Consider the following 18,999-nt stretch of genomic DNA (forward strand, 5'->3'; position numbering starts at 1 on the left):
TTTGTTTTGCACAGTTTTTTTTTTTTTTTACACAATTTATAATCAATAATATTTGTAAGATGCAAACTTTTTCTTTTCAAGGAAAAAATGTTTGACGGGAAATAAATTCATTACGAATTGTCACCATTTTTTTGCTATGGTGAAATAAATGGGTGCTCAATATTATATTCTAATATTAGTTTTGTAAAAATAAAACTACTTATTTATGCTTGCTATTTTAATAAATTTACGTCTAGCTTGCTACTTATATAAGAATAAGTTTAAGTTCAATTTATATATTTGGCCTTAAATAATAAGAAAAATTCAGTACAGTTGCCATAACATAACGTAGGAAATTCACTCTTGGATGAAAAAAGATTTTGTGGACTATGTAAATTTAACCTATTTGGTTTTACTTAGAAATTTAGTTACCCGAATTAATTACACATCATTTTTAGTAATCACCGAACGTTTAGTAATCACCGTCGCCTTGAGATTTAATTTTTTTTTTATGTGTGAATACCGCACAAAAGTCACAACTGCTCCCAACCATCTGGAGCCAGTGAGAATATGGCATCCCCAATTGGGGTATGTTGTAAGGCTAAAGGTGGTGGGGCGGGAAAGGAGATGGGGAAAAGGAAGGCGGGAAGTACCTGGCTATTCAGATCTGGTACCAAATATGGCTAAAGCCATTTCAAGCAATATTTCAATTCTGGTCTTACACCAGGGCGATACAGAGAGTATTTTCCACTCTGGAACGTGCCGCAAATATACTTTATATTATTATAATGAGTAAATTGTCAAATAAGACAAATTAATCAAATAAAATTTGCTTGCGCACGCCGGGATTTGAACCCGCGACATTCGACTTGCTAGTAGAGAGCCTTACCCCTGAACCATGAAGGACGTTGCTTTTTGTTGATTTTACAATCCATGTATGTACCTACATGATGTCCATGTTTTTATTTATTGAGGTTGCTTTTATCGACCTAACTGAGTACAGGTCATTTAAAATTTGGCAAAACCAACATTTTAGGTATCACCAACAAGGCTGAGCATTGTCTTTACTCAGCAGTACATTTTCTTTTAAGTGAACTGGGAAAAGTTTTTTCCGAGTGTACTGTCAGCGGAGTTCTCTGGTCAGTGTATTTTTTCTTAACTGAGCATTTGCTCAGTTTTGTTGGAGAAAGCGTTTGTTGACCTTTTATCTGCTGTATATTTTAAATTTATTTATGGCCCATCATACCAAAAGTAATACATATTCCTTTTTAATTTCAATTGATTGTTTTTGGCATGATCTATTGTTTAATGCAATTCGTATTTTTTTCTTTATAATATTTGTAAGATGTAAAGCATAAAATATGTTATACTTTGTGATTTTTAATAAATGACTGCTATTTGTAATAAAATTAATAACATTTTTTAATTGTAAATAAAGTTTCTGATATTGGGAAGTTTATTTTTATTTTGTGTAAAAAAATAATACTAGTATGAAATACATACTTAACTTAGTGGATTGGTCGGAGAAAATGAGATATTCCTCCAAGGTAAATTGTTTTATTGAAACTTTAAAAAACAATTTGTGCTTCCAATAATAGTATGTACAGGCCAAATTGGTTTTTTATTGTAATTGAAAGTGTTGTTGTGAATTTAGGGCGCCAGTGTTGTGAATTGAGGTTACCAGTGTTGTGAATTGGGGGTTTATATAGGCTTCGGCGATCAGCTCAGCGTAGAGATTAGAGAAACTAATTCATTCAGGAAGGGTCGGCCAACTGGCCTTTATGCGGGGAACTACCAATTCAGACCATAATAATAGTACTTGGATGACTTTTACTTGACCATACTTCTTTCGTCAAATGAAACTCCAATTGGGATTATATATGGATGTATTCACATGCACAGATACATTGTAGGACACAAATGGAAGACACAGTTAATATCCTAAATTAATTCCTGGCTGTTAGAATTGGACAATCTCTCTCGTAATTTGTTCTGGCTGGCAAGCTTGTTTATCAGGACATTACAAGAAATAGGGCACATGATGAGGAAATGATTATATTACAGGCTTACATGTGTTGTTCCGGATGATGCAATAGACGAGACCTTGGCGGCGTAATCTCACAGTTATCACAGAGTAATTACCGTGATGATGCTCGTTTATACGCACCACCGCGCGTATTGTTCTCCCATGATGTAGCCGGAACTTTTCTCAAGACCGGATTTAAAAGCAATACACACAAAAATGTCGTTTAGAACGACAACGCTCCGAGAGCGTCTTCGTAGTCAACCGCACACACATAGTGTCAAGGCCGAGGTCGGATGTAGAGTGGAATGGCCGCCGATGATCGACAAGCGGCTGGCCAAGCGTGGGTTGCGCAGTAGCAGGTTGCCAACTGACTGCGTCGAGCGAAATGCGCAACTGCCAGAGGTACCAACGGTCTGCGTCTTTAATTTTTAGGTTGGCGGGTCTTTGAATGTTTTAGGGATTTATTACTTGACAGTGTGTAGCGAAAAATCCCACAAAGGCCTGTAGTAATTATTATCACTATTCTATAGTAAAAATAAAGCATTTTGGGTGTGCATTTTATTTGAAGATAAATAATATAAAATTAAGTTTTTATTTACTTTTGGAATAACTTGATGAGTAAAACCTAGAATTGTAATATTTAATTAGTGAAGACAATATTAACAATACTAAAACGAAAATTTGAGAAAAATCAGAAAAGGATACGGTCGCATCTAGGAATTGAACACAGGACCCTCGCCTCGGGGCGTCGCTCTACCAACTGAGCTAATGGAAGGAGATAAGGTAATATATTTCCGATTTTTCTATTTAAAATTTTCGTTTAAGAATCGCCAATATTGTCTTATAAAAATATATACAATATTTAAATAAAATTAAGTTAAAAAATGGGAAAGAATAAATGAATTGAAAACCAAAATCACACAAAATTTTACATTGGCTGTTAAAAAAAAATAACAAAAAATTTCAAATAATTTTCTGAGGTTTTAAAATAAATATATCAACCTTTATATATGTAGAAACAATAATGCGGGTGTGAAAGGGTTTAGATTCAAAAATAATTATTTTGTGAAACTACAGGTAAATGAAATATTTCTTGTAAATAACATTCGCATAATAGGTACCTACCTAGTATCAGTAAAAATCTAATCAGGAATACCTGCTGTAACAGGATAGGTATGTAAATTAGAAAATGAAAACGTGCCTACATTTTAAAACAGAATATAGATCTCCCCGCCGTTGTTCGGGGTTTACACAGAGTTTTTCAAAATCAGACTTAAACAGTGACCTTCCTCTTGTTTTGAAGGTTAAGCGTGCAAAATTTCATCAATCTCGGAATAACACTGTAGCTTTGTATTAAAATCAAACAAATGCCGGCCGCCACAGACAATCTTCTTTTATATAAATATATGAAGTGATCCCGGCTTTGCTCGGGTTTATTAAGGCGATTTAACCAGCGGACGAGAATTCAAATTTCGTTAAAAGACGATCTCGCGATCGGACGTTTTTTTAGACCGAGACAGAAATACCGAATTCATTCCGCTGCGAGCCGTACACTCGCGCGGCAGTGAAAACTACAGCATGGTTCCGATGAAATAACAATTATTGTTGTTTAATTCTTGGTTGTAGCTTTCTTCCTTATAAGTAGTTACATACATATTTGTAAATTATACGTCGGAGTGCGTAAACATAAATAAATACAAATGCAGTTTGTTGACATGGTAGATATAAAATATGTAGGTATATAAATATACATTTAAAAAAATTTCAAATATTTGTTTAATTTTTTTTTTTTTAAATATTTTACACGAGTTTTCCAAAGGTGAGTAAAAATCTTTTGTTTTACTTATTTATTCGTTTGTCCGAAAGGTATTACCGGTAAGTTTTATTTCTAATACTTATCTTCAAAGTATTACTTGATTTGATATGTATGACATTGAAAAGAGGGTTTATTCCTTACAACTGAAGTAGTTTATATATTAGAACTAGGTTTTATTTCCAACTATTTTCTACGGTACCTACCTACATATGTAGTTATGCGATTGCATAATATTGTATCGCTTTCATGTATTTGTTTTCATGATTAACGGAGCGACCTGACTCGTCTAATTTTCGAAATGTTATTAAATTCACGAGTAAAAATCATAGGTTTGTATGTCAAAAATAACCTTGTTTTTTTTTTCCTAAAACAAGAAACTCAATTCACAATATGACATTATGAAACTGACAAAAAGTAACACAAAAAACATTAAATATGTTGAATTATACCAATGTTATAGTGAATTGGACAATAAAATAGAAATTATGAACAAAAAAATGATTTGAATCGCACATCACGAATCGAAATTCATTTGGTTCGTGTCACTTTTTGACTACCAATCACAAACAGTTTCACGTACTTTGGCATAAGTTTTAACATTTATACATGAAAAAACGATAACAGACATAAACTCCTGTCCATAGTTGTAATGTTCTCGCCTTTTCGCCATTCTTTTATTTTGTTTCAAACAATATAGAATTTTCTTCTCTCTTGGCTATGACCGATGTTTAATTTTTTTTTCTAAGGCTTTGCATATGTGTTCGCAGGGATGGAAAATTCCTCCCCTACAACACATAAGCCTCCATGAAAATTGGACCCTCTTCTTTGATATCTACAGAAAGCTACTTAAAGCTCTCTTGTACTATATATCTTTATAGACATATGTACTTAACTAATTAATACGTTATTTACGATCTTGAACGCAAATATACCCGTATTTATATTGTAATTAAATTCCATCAAACGTTGTGTAATTTTTTTGATTTATGATATAGGATTTTAATTACTTTCATTTTTTGTGGTAACCCTCTTGGTTCTGATCGAGGTGTTGAGTTCAAAGTTGAATTAGTCTTTCTATTGCAAACCTAGACTTAAATGAATTTTCTGAATGAGCTAACTTTCCTATTGTAATTATTCTGATTCCCTGCACCCTAACAAAATCGTAGTTAAACGCTGATAAAAGATATTATACATGTTTATTTGGACAGGTAATTTAATATAACTCAAATGGTTAATTGTTAGTAAATTTGATTTTGGTGAACTTTTGTGTCTGTGTGGCACCACTCCTTTATGATTCTGCTGCTATAAGGTACATGTAAAGATTGATTTAGTAGGTTAATGTAATTAGTTAATTGCATATTTGACGAACTCGGAATAGCCCATTTGCTGGCATAATTTGGCTCCAATCCTCCATCAAGTAAACGAGATGATCGGGAGTGGACTAGAAATTTGCACAATCCTTTGACACGGCTCCTTGATTGATACCTAAGTTATCGTGTCCCAAGAAGCCTTCCACGTCATCATGTACTGCATTCAAGTTTCCCCCCGGGTCCCGATACCCCCAAATTCCGACCCCTCCTTGGACTACAATTTACTTAGGGCGAACCGGTTTCGTCCTATATACAATCATATACTCACGGTTTGTGTGGACTTACGGGTCGTGAATCCTCATTCCACGTTTAAGAGAAGATGCGATAGTGGTCTATTAGACCTAAAATGCAAGCTGTATGCAGGTCCGCATCCTCCAGTAAACAGTACATACGAATAAATATATGTATACATACAGTTTGGGAAAGGCTTATAACTCGCAATACGAGGCTATCTACCTCGCATCCCGAGCTCGGATCTCGCGCCAAGAACTCTGCGAAGCTCTAGGTCTGGTAACCGAATATATACGTACTAATAAGGTAATACTAATAAATACTAGTAGAATAAGATCATATTTGATAGTTTGTTTTGGAGAGCTATCGAACTCCAGGCTTTTGTTTGTTTGGTTTTGACGTTTTTATTTAAGAGAATCGCCATCTCTATTGGATTTGGTTAATGGTCTTGTTATAGGAGCGACCACTGCCTCCTATTGATGAACTGTATTTGTTTTAAATTTTACCTCCAGGGTTCAACATTAATTTTTGTTCATCCTATCCCGTGATTTTCCAATTGTTTCAAGTGGTTGATTGCCACATTAGAGAGTACTCGACCCTCAAATATCTCAGGCAACTGATGGGGTTTTGTATGAGCACCCAATCAATAAAATTCAAATGTTTCGTATAATTATTCGATATAAATCTGGCTAACCCGTGATTTTTCAATTGTCGTTTGTGATTGATAGGTATTTGAGCGCACGCAGCTTCCCGCTGGTTCAGATAACTAATAAAAATCTATGCGACTATCTAATCAATGATATTTAAATGTTTCATGTAATATTTCGATATAAATCTGGCTAACCCGTGATTTTTCAATTGTCGTTTGTGATTGATAAGTATTTGAGAACACGCATCTTCCAGCTGTTTCGGGTAATTAATAAAATCCTTTGTGACTAACTAATTATGGCCAAGGTCGCTTCCAAACTATGCGGTTGACCCAATTCTCCAGTGTCTTTATTTGTAAACAAATAATATAAACATCTCCTGACACACTAACCTAAATGTGAGATTTGTTTATTTTAAAATTCCTTAGAAGTCATTTGTGCCTCTTTACTTTTATTGCGCACTATTTATTAAAATATTTCTAAATCCTTTATTGAAGTTAAACTATTTATTTCATTTTCCGAATTTAGTAAATTTACTAGGTTTAATTGAAGAATAAATATACATATATAAGTACACATATCTCGATTATCAAAATATGTTAACTAAGAGTACATATATTAATAAATAAATATAAAATATATGATTCTACATGGTCTTGAATATTAATAAATACTTTTTTTTTTTTTCAATAATATAGATATGTCCTCGGGTAGGTATTAAAAATCGCTACCATTTCGATGCTTCGATTAATAAATAAAATACATATATATAATTACATTACTCATATATATATTCTTTATATACAATATTTTATTTTATATTTATAAATATATATACAAATATACAATATACATATATTAATGTGTAATTCTTTGTTTTGTTGTTTTAATTTAATATTCAATTGATATACTTCCACTTCACAGCCCTTCTGTGTCTCCTGGGACCTGAAAATTATTTATAAAAGGAAAACTCACCCACGTCAAGGTATTTCCGGTCGGGTAGTACACAACAACCTTGATGAAGAAATCCTACCTAATTAATTGTATTTTTCAACTAATTTCAAAATAAATCTTTTCGACTATTTATTCCTATTTAATATTTTATTCTCGCTTGAATCGTATAAATTAGCTGATATTTAATTTTTCTTCCGAACGAAATCCTAATCCAGAAAACCCGTTGATTTAATAACACCTTTCTAGTTTAGGCTTTTGAATGATAGCTGTTTCAAATTCTTTTTCGAAATGATAGACTGATGATTAAAATTCCGGTTAAAACGACAAACACTTTTAACACTGTCGCTATACGCACGATGGATTTTAATTGAACAATTTATTAATTCTAAATTTCTTTTTATATAAATTGATAAGAAAATTTATTCCAAATTGTGCAAACTTTTAATTTACTCGACTATTAATAAATTAAATTTTTTTCTAACTGTTAATTTTAGAACAAAGATTTAAACGTTTATTATTATCGAATCCTTTTTTTTTGTTTTTGTGTTTCTTTTAACCTAAGATGAAGTATTTATTACTATTATTATTATTTTTTAACCAAATTGACGTTAAATTATAATCTATTTTTAAATATCAATACGCGATCACGTTCACTTTAGATTAACGATAACAAACTCTTAAATTTAATTTGAATGTTTTCACTTTGAATGAAATAATTATTTTTAAATTTTTAATTAATTCACAATTCACTTTTTGCACTTCACTTAACACTTTTAAGCACTGAGTTTAAATTATATTTATTTCCACTGTTTAACCAAATTAAACTGATTTAACAAAACTTCACTGGTGGGGTTTTCAGAATTTAGAAACTGAATTTAAGACTTCTTACAAAACTTTCTAAGTCCAGGTACTTGTTCAGAATTTAACACTTAGATTATTTCACTAGAATTTTACCAATAGACGTAGTACTGCCACGTAACAACTTTTCAAACCCTCGGCGCGACTGTCCCAAAACTGGTGTGTACCGTCACTTTATACCCCTCTCAGGTTCCAAAAGACGTATCTGAATTTCTCTTGATGCTTAATTCTATCTCCTATCAACTCGTAAATCCAAACATCCCTCTCATCAATATCGATTCTGCTTCCATAAGATGTTCTGCTTTCCGGCTCTGGGCGGTAGTTAGTTTTTATCTCACAAATCTAAGTCGATAGGGTCCGAATCGGGTAAGTCTGCGTTAATCGCCCAAGCTCCCTTTGTCCTCTGTTCATACAAAAATGTAGTTAAGATCTCATGATTTTGTGTTCCTTTTTTTTCTCAATTCGCGATAGGTCCATCCTCAATAACATATATATAGATCTCAATTTTATGCATCTCGTGCGAAATTGTTTAAATCCATGCTGAAATCTTTACTACGCATTTTTGAATTTCGATTCGTCTAAATTCTACTCAATTTTATTGTCCCTTATATGGGCTTTTCCATTTTCACCAGTACTTTCTCTCTTAATGCCGCAGATTTGAATTTTTCCTTATCTTCTTGGATTTTCTTTTATCCGCGACGTTTTCTTGCACAATTTCTTCTTTTTTTTCTTATGTTATTTCTCATAACTCTATAATTAATTATTTTCCAAGTCGTATTTATTTATTTCACGGATAAATTTGAATTGTATCACTTTTCTCCACTTGGATTATTCTTTATCTTCATTCTTTACCCTTTCTTTTATCTTTTCTCCACTTTTCCCGACGTGTGTGGTCTCCAGGAAAATTTCATACTTCATCTATTATTAATTAATATATAGTTTTCCACACTTCCATGGGAGATATACCTAATTAGACTCTGGGATATCTGTCATTTTTATTGCCTGACCCAATCTCCGCCCAATTTTCTATCTTTCTCATACCAGGATTCACATAAAACATATGCATTGACATCTGTTTATGTTTAAAATTTTGGTACTAGACTCGTAAATATAGTTTAATTTCAAACCTATTAATTTTAATGTCTTTTGTCTAATCTAAATACTTCCATAAGGTCCACGTTAAAGTTAATCGCTTTTCTAATCGTTTATTACCTTAACGTAAATAAAAATCATGTTCAAATTCCGATTGTTTATCCTTCAAAATATACATGAGACCGCCAACCTTTTATCTTGTTTCGACCCCTCCGTAATATTGGGTAACTCTAATATATATCTAACCTAATAATCATGAAAATGTCTACTTTTCCTGAATCTAATCTATCGATATATGTTTAATTTTACTGTCTTCTTCTAATACTCAATTTTCATTTTCCTAGAACCTTCGTAGCAGTCCAAAATATCTGTATTAACCTTCCATTCGATCGCCGCACTTTTCTAAAATGTGTATTTTTTTTGCGAGATTTTCATCCAAGATTGATTTACCAATATGTCCGTTTCATCTTAAATTGATAACGATTAATTTCCATTGTTTCCAAAACTCTCACCTCTCTTTAGTACGATTTTTATCGAACATGACACCCTCCTTCTATCATAAATAATTGTACTACAGTTGAAAATTCTGCCAGTGATTTTCCTTCGCTTTTCCCGTCCTTTTTTATACTATCACGTTTATAGTTTTTCCATTGCATTTTCGTGTGTGTGTTTTTCAACTTGTAAAATCTTCAAAGCACTCGATTTCAATGGTTCGCCATCACCTAAATGCCTCAGTTATTGTAAACATTTCCAGGAGTTTGTCACCTTGAAAGTCGACGTTGACCCTAAAGTGCGTTCACCTCTAATTTCTGTGGGAAAGAAGAAGCCATTAATTATCTTTTTTTATTGCCCGATCCAAAGTTTATTCCTTTGTCCGTCGTAGACACACCTCCCTCCGCTCACTGATTGGTTACTCAAAATTTTATAGCTCTTTGTTCAGATCTATTGGTTGACAAAATTCAATATTTATTTATAGGCCTAGGAAAAGGGGAAGTACCAGTCGTCCTAGACGATTTTACGACCTCTCTGCTTTCGTCTTAGAACCTCGATATAATTTCAACTATTACAGGAGTCTACTGCAAGCAAGCTGGATCAATTCTTTCTCCGCCAGATGTCGTTAGCATGTCCGTTTTCATAAATAATTTGCATATTTTCTTGCAGCTATGGTTTATCTGTTTTTTCTTTCACTGTGATTTAAAGCCTTTCATCACATAGTTGATTCTTTTCCCTGGAAATTAAACAACACAAAATTATCGCCAAATGTTATAAAAATATGTGCTTATTCTGACTGATTCTTTCGAACGACCCTGTAGCATATAAGTACGAACAATGTACACGGATAATTAAATATCACTAACCTTTGTTTTTTTCTGAAAATATATCTCCCACGTACGTTTTTGATGTCGTAATTTGTGCTATCTAATAAAACTTTTTTTCGAGGGTATTTTCTTCCTCATTTTTAAGCGAGGAATTTCTTTAAAATGTTATCAAGTAGACTGGCGTGGAATAGACGTCTGCTCGCCGCCCTGTCGCAGCGGGGAATGATAAAATTTCGGCTTGCGCCGGGGCAAGACACAAACAACAAACGCGAATCGAAATTAATTACTATTATATACTTTAAGAATATATTTTTTGGTCATAAATTATTTCTAATGTTTCAATTATATCTTGATAAATTATTTTTCTAAAAAAATCTGAACTATACCAATTTGTAAGACCATAAATAAATAGTCCAATTGAGGGATTTTCGTCACAAAACGCGTGCTCGGATTTATTTATTAGTAATTTTATTTGAAATAAAAACAAAATTCTTATACATACATATGATAGATAATTTATTGATTGTTTATACATTATTATTCAATGATTTGAAATATTTGCTGTATAATACAACTTCACCTTTGAAAATGCAACAAATCTGCGCATCGTCCAACGGTAACACTTTATTATGATATGAAAATAATATTATTTTTCAAAATTTTACATCTTACTTTACAAGATAAAATAACGATCTTTCGAAATCAATTTGTGTTTTTTTCTAGAAAAGTGTCCATACGTCTAAAAGTGGCCTCAAAAATGCCGAATTTCAGGTCAAGTCTACCTATTTCGCCTTAATAGCTTGGAGTAAAGTTTTGGGGTGTGAATTCTCTTAAATTGGGGGTAATTTTAAGGTGGACACAATCATTGCAATTTGGAAGGCGAGTATGGGTACCGCCGCCCTGGGAACCATTAATTGTATATCTAACACCTCTGTCATATGTCAACCCATGTGGCTTGCTGAATTAGCAGTGGTGATTGGGTTCATGGGGTGAGGGTTGCCTAGGTCTTTGCGGCGGATACGTCTGCTCACCTACGTGGTGGGCAATAATTGTATATACTGTTTAAGTTAAGACCGGTCGGTGGCTGAGTTGACATGGCGATTGGGTCCCACCCAGGCGTAGTGTGTTCAATTCCTTGGCTGCCTAAGTCCTCCACCACAACACAAGCAACATTTTCCGCTTTCTGTGGCGGTAGTAGGAGATTTTCAAATATTATTCAAAACCCGGGAATGTTTGTCTGTGTTAAAAAAAGGAGATCTTTTTACCTCTCTAATAGGACTCTCTCGACCCATCATCGCCTTGTACTGCAGTGGAGGGATGAATTTAAAACCCTCTTCACATTATCACCAAAGATAACATAGGCTCTTAGCGAAATAATTTTCCTCGAGGCCTCCTGTGTGGAGCTTTTTTTTTTTTTTTTATAGTGAATACCTCACAAGAGTCCCAACTGCTCCCGTCTGGAGTCAGTGAGACTATGGCATCCCCAATTGGGGGATGTTGTGAGGCTAAAGGTAAGTGGGGAAGGGAAAGAGGAAGGTGGGGAAGTACCTGGCTATTCAGATCTAGTCACTAAACACGGCTAAAGCCATTTGGAGAATGGTGGTCTTACACCAGGGCGATACTGGTAGTATCTTCCACTCTGGAACGTGCCGCAAATATACTATATATTATTTTAATTAATTAATTGTGAAATAACACAAATTAATCAAATAAAATTTATTTGCGCACGCCGGGTTCGAACCCGCGACCTTCGGAATGGCAGTCCAATGCGTTACCACTGGACTATGCCGGCCGTCTGATAATATAATAATAATATTTTTGTCAATAATTGTAAAAGGTAATTTTTGTAGGTAGGTACTTGATTTCCTTCAGCATTCTGTCTTCCTCTCGTGACCTCGGCTTCTTCTACCATTTATTTCCACGACATACATTCTGCTTACGGTTCCATGATAACTCAACACACTGACAATTCAACACACCTTTAAAGTGATATAAAGTCATTAGAAACGATGGAAAAAATGGTAATTATTCGGAATCGCTGGACAAGGATTATATTAGTATATTAAAGTATAAGTGGATAAACAGTCTTTAAAACACGCGCGATTTTTCGAGCACGACGGCGTAGCCGAGTGCTCGAAATAAAGCAAGTGTTTTAAAGACCAGTTATCCACGAATACTTTACGCTATTTTTTTATTGGTACACTTTGAAAACATAAATATTGATATTATTATTAAAAATTTGGAAATAAGAACTATTAATGAATTCGTGATGTGACATCACAATATCTTGTTGTCATGGAAATGAAAAACACAAACATTAATTTGCAATCTGTCACATAAGATTAATAGTTGGATTTATAGTTAAAAGTTGACATGGACGGGTTGTTTCGGAGAATCTGAACAATTCATCAAATTTCAACGTTCACCGTCCATGTCAACTTTTAACTATAAATCCAACTATTAATCTTATGTGACAGATTGCAAATTAATGTTTGTGTTTTTCATTTCCATGACAACAAGATATTGTGATGTCACATCACGAATTCATTAATAGTTCTTATTTCCAAATTTTTAATAATAATATCAATATTTATGTTTTCAAAGTGTACCAATAAAAAAATAGCGTAAAGTATTCGTGGATAACTGGTCTTTAAAACACTTGCTTTATTTCGCTTATTTCGCTTTATTGAAAAATCGCGCGTGTTTTAAAGACTGTTTATCCACTTATACTTTAATATACTATTTTAATAAAACCTTCTGATTTACCTTAATTACTATAAAAGGAATCTGACTGCATTTGGGATATTTTTAATTTCTAATTACGTAAATCGAAAATTCACTTTCGTTGTATGGGATGACAGCTGGAATGATTTCTGTTGATGGCATTTTCTCTTGTTGGTGTTCCTGATATGAGTGGCTAGAATTTGAATCATTTCTGAATATATAACTAACCTATAGTAAGGTTAGGTTAGATTAGTTTAGTTTAGGCTGGGCTAGATTAGTACATTTTAGGTTTGGTTAGATCAGGTAAGGTTAGTTTAGATTAGTATAGGTTAGGCTGGGTTAGATTAGTACATGTTAGGTCAGGTGAGATCAGGTAAGGATAGGTTAGGTTTTTTTTAACAAAAATATTAAAAAAATTGTAAAAAAAACTTGCCTTAATTTTATTTCCAGTATTACGCCAAATAGTGCCTAACTTATATGCATGAAATAAATGGTATTAACGTTTCTTCTAGGCCCGCGTGGATTCCTGAGGTGTATGTGTGGTAAAACCATGTATGATAGTGTGAGAAATATGGAGATCCGCAAAGAGTGCAAGGCTGATGTAAGCGCAATGAGTAAGTTCAAGAAAGAGACGCTTAGATGGTTTGGGCATGTGGAACGAATGAGCGAAGAAAGGAGTGTAAGGAGAATATATGATGCAAATGTGAATGGTAGCAGAAGTCGGAGACGCCGAGGGCCATGTCAAGAGTCAGAATAATAGAAGAGTATGTATGAGAAGATGTATGAATGTGAATGAGGCTGAACTCTATAACAAAATCCCAATCTTTTCAAAACTAACAAATCTAAAGGCATATCAGAAAAAAATTCGTTCGCCTTTTGGAATTCCAGATTCAAAAAAAAGATTTTTTTTCTGATTTTTCTGTTTCAAATTTTCGTTCAAGAGTCGCTAATATTGTCTTCAATGATTAAATATCCAATTTTGACGTTTTAAGTTATTAAAAAAATATTATGAAACTTAAATCTCAAATAAAAATCTGTATGCCAAACATAGGAAGATATAATAGAAAATATGATGAAACTAAATACAGACTGAAACCGAACCACTCAACTGAACTAACAAACACTGCACAATGTATTTAAGAAATATTTCAGAAAAAAATTCATCATACTATCGATATTACAATACTTTAATATTATGGAAATGAAAATTAGCATGAGAGATTCCAGTGAGGATGTTATTATTTCTATTTGATACAAAAACGAAGATAATAAAACACTTAACCTTCCTACAGAAGTAACAAAATTACTTATCGACTCTTACTTAGTCTCACGTCTTGATTACTGTAACGGCATTTATGCCAGCCTTCCAAAATATCAAATTGACAAACTTCAATCAGTGTTTAATGCAGCAGCACGGCTCATAACCGGGGTTTCTAAATATACACACATTTCAGTACACCTTCGTAACCTTCACTGGATCAAGCGCTCTGAAAGAATCCAGTACAAACTGTGCTGGATGGTGTTTAAATCCATCAATGAAATGGTTCCACCCTACATTTCTGAACTATCCATCCCGGAAAACACTGGTCTGAGGCAGTCAACTCTTAGATCAGCAACATCATAACTGTAGGCAGACTGATAGAACAAGCGCAAGACAAATACCTACTAAGTTTGGTGATCGCGTTTACGGAGCATCTTGGCGGAAGGCTTGGAATAAACTTCCTCCGGAACTAAGATAAATAACGAGTGCAACAGAATTCAGGTCTAAATTAAAAACTTACCCATTTACGCTGTCATACCCTTAAATTAAATATAACATTCATGAGAGAAAGTCAAATTATATCCAATTATGTCCTAAATCATGTATCTAAATTTGGCTGATAAACAATTAGTTTATTTTATTTATTTATTTATTTGTTAAGACATACACAGTACCATAAGATACAGTTAGATATTTTAAGTTATTACATAGTTGTAGTACCTATTACGTATGTCCATAAAATATCATTACGTAATTTCGCCTGAGATTGTTATAAAAGGAAGGAAGTGTGTGTATAGATAATAAAATTTTTTATTTTTTTATTTGGTACATTATTTTGTTACAATTTATGTTTTCCAGTAATGTAGGCCTCACTGGGTGGCTTGCCCGTGCTGAGGCCTTCATTTTATAATATGAAAATCTAATCTACATATTACATTTAAAGAGAAGATAATAAATTTGAAAAGAAAATAATAAATTTAAAATTAAAAATACGAAATACATAATAATACATTTAAAATTAAAAAAATAATACAATGAAAATAATCTTGTGTGTTTGTGAGTGATGTGTGTTTATGTTGGTTTTGTGTGTTACGTGTAGGTTTTATTTTTATTTTATGCTATGACATTTTGGTAATATGGTCTTTTTTGTTCTTTAATCCATTTTGTAATTTTGTGTGTGAATTTATTTTTATTTTCCTCAATTTTAATTTCAAGTTTTAAACTGTTGAAAGCTTTTATAGCATGGTATTGGTAGTGTCTTTGTCCAAAGCTTGAATTTACTGTCGGAGTTTTTATGTTTTCTTTGTACGCTTGTCTAACTGGTCTGTTAGTGCTATTTTGTGTATGTTGAAATTTATTTTTTTTTGTCAAAAATGTAGTTTAGTAGTGTTTTAACGTATAATTGGCGAATATCTAGTACGTCACAGCTGTTGAATATTTGGTCTGTATCAGTCAGTCTATGTTTTTTGAGTATTACTTTTAAGATCGTTTTCTGTGCGGTTTCTATGTAATTGATAGCCGAGTTTGTTGCTCCTCCCCAAGCGATAATTCCATATTCTATTATTGATTGGCAAAGTGCAAAGTATATTGTTTTCAATTGTTTTATTTTATATATGTTTCTTATGTTTAGGAAAATGTGTATTGTTTTGAGAAGTTTATTTGTGATTTGTTTGATGTGAGGTATCCATCTAAGGTTATGGTCAATTACGATTCCTAGATACTTTATTTGTTCTGTTTTTTCTAGAGGAGGGCAATCGCAGATGTTGGTGTTTAAACATTCGTGCATTTTTATGGTGTTTGTGTTGTTTTTTGGCTGTCCCGTGCTATTTATACTGTATGTTGTGAATTTTGTCTTTGATATGTTAAGTGTAAGTATGTTTGAGTCTAGCCATGTTTTCACTTGCGAGATTCCCAAATTCGCTATGTTATATACATTATTCCAATCCTTAGATTTGAAAAGTAAAACTGTGTCATCAGCATAGCTAACTATTACACCGTCTATTTTCATGCTGCAAAGTTCATTTATGTAAATAGTAAAAAGAACGGGCCCTAGTATGCTTCCTTGTGGAACTCCATATGTAATCGACAGTGGTTTACAAATATGGTTGTTAATTTTGACTTGTTGAGTTCTGTTACTCATATAACTTTTTAATAGTTGAAGTTCCTTGCCTTTGATACCCATGTTTTCTAATTTTTTAAAAAGTGAATTGTGGCAGATTGAGTCAAAGGCTTTAGCTAAATCTAGATATATCGCTATGCATTTGTACCCTTGATCTAAGTTGCTATGTATATAATCTATTGTACATGCCAAAGCTTCTTTTGTGCCTATTTTGTCTCTAAATCCATATTGGTTATCCGAGATTAATTTGTTTTCTTCTAGGTATTTTATAATTTGGTTTTTTAATACTCTTTCGAAAATCTTTGAAAGCGAGTTTAACAGAGTGATTGGTCTATAGTTAGTTATTTCCATTTTGTCTCCGGATTTATAAATGGGGATAACTAGTCCTTTTTTAAGAGTACTAGGAAAGCAGGAGTGTGTTATACTAAGGTTGATTAAGTGTGTTATAGGTTTTAAAATTTCATTTTTTAATATCTTAATGCAATCCGTTGTTATCTCATCTAATCCAGGAGCAATTCGGTTTTTTAATGTGTTTATTATTTTGTCAATTTCCTCTTCCGAGGTTGTTTTTATTGTAAATCTGTGTTGTGTCGGTTTTATATTGATATTTGATCTGTTTGTTTGTGTTAGTGTGTTTGTGTTATGCAATTTACGGTTCGCTAAAACTTTTCCTATATTTGCGAAGAAGTTATTCACATGATTTGCTATAGTTTCTGTATTTGTATTGACGTCTAATTTTTTGGAGTTAATATTTAGATTTTCAATAGTATTTTTCTGTTTGTATTTTTGTGTGTATGTAACTTCTTTTAATGTTTTCCATATTTCTTTTGGGTTATTTTTTTCTTTTTTAAGTTTTTCTCTATAGTACAATTCCTTAGCCACTCTAATAATTTTCGTGCAGATGTTTCTATATCTTTTATAGTAGTTAAGTTGTTCCATGTCGTAGGGTGTATATTTAATTTTTTTGTGAATTTTGTCTCGTTTACGAATACAGTTTAATATTCCCTGTGTTATCCATAGTTTAATTTTTTTTGCTTTGTGTGTGAGTTTTACTTGTTTTATGATAGTGTTATTATTTATTTCTTGTGCTAACATGTTATTAAATTTATCCCAGGCTTCTTCCACGTTCTCTTTTTGGTATATTGTACTCCAGTCTATTTTTTTGAGTTTTTCTTTCAAGTTTGAGTAGTTTATTATTTTTTTGTGAATATTTTGTCTTGGTTGGGTTTCGTGTTTTCGGTGTCTATTGCTATCACATTCATGTAGTGATCTGTGATAGTGCTTTCAAGTACTACGGTTTTGGTTTTTAGTTTTGTTTTGATCATTATATGATCTATACAACTTTTTGTGTTTTGTGTGATTCGTGTTGGAACCTTTATCGTTGGCTCCAGTCCATGCTGTGCTAGTAGTGTTAGGTATTCTATGTTTTGTGGGTGTCCGTTTTGTAAGATGTTTATGTTTAGGTCTCCAATGATGATGATATTTTTATTTTTGTTGATTTCTTTTAAAGTATTGTTAAGTGCAGTTAGGAAATGTGTGATGTTGTTTTTAGATGGAGATCTGTACATCGCAAGAATACACGTTTCTTTATCATATGTTATGTGTATGCAGTTGGAGTCTATTATGTGTATTTCTTCGACGATTGTATTTATTTTATCATTGATGTATATAACTATACCATCATTTTGATTTTTGTGTTTTTTTGTGTGGTGTGTGTTATAGTTTTTGATTGTTTTTGGTACATATTTATCGTTCAACCAGCATTCTGTCAGCACAATTATATCAAAATTATTATCAAGCTGTTGTAGGTATATCGTAAATTCATCAAAATTTTTATTAATTGACCTAATGTTTTGGTGTAATATTTTGATTCTATTTTTTTCTTTTGTGATGTTTGTAAATATATTAAAATCGTTTGTACTTACACAGTAGTGTTGGTTGTCCGAGTCTGTATATTCCTTGTAATCCGCCATGTTAGTGATTAATTGTGTAAGTATATGATGTGAAGTGTAGTTACGTGTGGAGTTGTGTCTATGTTAGTTTGTTAATGTCATCACAATGTTTAATATTGAAAATTTTGCCTTCCAGGGTCTTCCTGGTTAATAGATGGCCTCTTCGAAACCATACAAATTTGTAGTTAATTATTTTTGCATGGTTTTTTAAATTCCACATTAGTTGCTTGTAATATGGCGTCATTACTTCTCCAATGTAAATGTTTTGTTTTCCGGGCTGGTGTATTGCCTCCGTGGTGAGACCTTTTCTTGATGATAGTATAGCATCCCTTTTATTTTTGTTATTTAATTTGAAAGTTATTTTCGGTGGGTGGTTTGATCGGCGATCTTGGATGTGATTTATATTCGAAATTTCCGTGTCTTCAGTTTGAACTCCGCACGCAGCAGTTATTTCTTTTATTATGTTTTTTGTCATTTTAGGATCATTATTTTGGATACCTGATATTTCGAGATACTTTTCCAGTGTCGCCTGTTCCATCTCTGTTGTTTTTACTAAAATACTTTTGAATTCTATGTTTTTTTGTTCTAGTTCATTTTTTATTTCAGATATATCTTTTTCTAACTGTGGAATTTTTTCAATAGATTTTATTA

This window comes from Hesperophylax consimilis, chromosome 5 (genome assembly GCF_061612785.1).
Source record: "Hesperophylax consimilis isolate HC1 chromosome 5, BYU_Hcon_1.0, whole genome shotgun sequence".
NCBI classification, from domain to species: domain Eukaryota; kingdom Metazoa; phylum Arthropoda; class Insecta; order Trichoptera; family Limnephilidae; genus Hesperophylax; species Hesperophylax consimilis.